Source organism: Etheostoma spectabile, chromosome 5 (assembly GCF_008692095.1).
Source record: "Etheostoma spectabile isolate EspeVRDwgs_2016 chromosome 5, UIUC_Espe_1.0, whole genome shotgun sequence".
Classification (NCBI taxonomy): domain Eukaryota; kingdom Metazoa; phylum Chordata; class Actinopteri; order Perciformes; family Percidae; genus Etheostoma; species Etheostoma spectabile.
The window spans coordinates 25,518,644-25,520,180 of NC_045737.1; the positions used below are offsets into that span (position 1 = coordinate 25,518,644).

The 1,537-nt window shown below is 35.0% G+C and overlaps 1 protein-coding gene across 2 annotated transcripts in view; it reads right to left on the reverse strand.

Moving 5' to 3' along the window:
* tti2 (TELO2 interacting protein 2) overlaps positions 1 to 1,017 on the reverse strand; it is a 7,245-nt gene extending 6,228 nt beyond the window's left edge. The window contains exon 1 of one of the 2 annotated variants that reach the window (XM_032516641.1): positions 852 to 1,017. The gene's annotated coding sequence lies outside the window, so the exon portion shown is untranslated. Of the gene's footprint in view, positions 1 to 840 lie in introns of both variants that reach the window. The other variant, XM_032516642.1, reaches the window with a different exon arrangement.
* Positions 1,018 to 1,537: the final 520 nt, after the last annotated feature.

Below are 1,537 nucleotides of genomic sequence, written 5' to 3' on the forward strand. Positions count from 1 at the left end.
CCCCCATGGTGTAAGAAGGAGAGGTACCGCAGGGCTCTGTCAGACTCAACAACACCTGCACTACCTGATAATGTTGTAGTTTCTGCTCCTGTGTTTCATTTACTCCACACACACAGGATATCTTTACTATCTGTATTTAGATATGTTTTTTAGTTACAAGTACTTACTTTTTCAATGTTAGTTATGGTTACCTACTTTTGCTAAACTATTTTAATTACATATTCAACTTAATTTAATTAATTAATTGTTTTTCTGAACCATTGCAACCGCACTTTACGAAATCTTTATTTGATGTCACTTACATTCAGCCATATCTTCTGCTCACTGTCCGCGGTTTGCTTGTTGTGTGTTTACTTGTGTATTTGTTTGTTTTTGCTCTTATTGTAGAAAATGCTGCTGCAGTAACAAGGAAATTTCCCCACTGTGGGATGAATAAAGTATAATCTAATCTAATCTAATCTAATCTGATCTAATCTAATCTAAGACTTTAGGCATTTGGCTGAAGAGATGCTCGGGAGTTTTGTGTGTGTTGGAACTTGTCGGTTCCAAATCTCTTTACATCCGATTCTGACTGCTGAGGAGTTTTTCTGGGGTTTATTGGAACTACATTGGGTTTTAAGGAGAAACAGGAAAAGTGTTTTATAGAAGACAGGCGTTCGGGGTCCGAGCCATAAATCTGGCCCAAGGCCTCGGATCTAGTTCGCATCTATAATTTACTACAGTAACAGTAACGTTACTTGTTTTATGTTTCTTACTAAACTCCCCTAGACTACCTTAAAATTCGTAACAATAAAAGGGGTTTCCGTTATGTTTCATTTCGTTCACACCCTTCAGGAAACGTAAGAACGGACCTTAGATCAGCAGCGGATAGTGTTCTTCTTCCATCGATGTGGAGAAACAACAGATTCTTCTTTAATTTGACATCGTTTTCTTTCAGATTCGCGGCACGCAGACTGAAACCTCCGGACGTGTTACTGGGAGGGACAGTGTGTTCGGCTAAATATCTCCGGTCAAGTACAAGCTCCGCAATAAAGGTTCCGATGCCCCGGAATGTTTTCGACACATTTTTACAAAAGCAACGATGAGTGTGCGACTATGATAATTAAACATGAAGTAATTAATTACCTCTACACTAATACACTTACTAAGACATAATGGCACTGTTGTTATGGCATGCCGTTTAAAATGTAAATATAGATATAGATATATAGTTATAGATATACTGTGTGTGTATGTATAAGTATATATAAGTATATAGTTTATTCACTTTTTCATGAAAGACCAAATAAATGTAGAATGTAGAATTTATTTATTAAGTTATTTAGTGTCTTGTAAAGCTGAATTAACAGTTTTACAATTTTTACAATTTTATAATTTAGTTGTGTAATGTGAAAAATAAATTGTTCACATCCTTTGTTATTTTAAAAAAAGTTTTCCTTTAGATATATTGCAGAAGCAGTAAAAAGGGCTTGTCCCTCAGTATGATTTGTCTTTTATCACTGGCTTTTTAGGATAAAAACTATCATAAAAATAAATA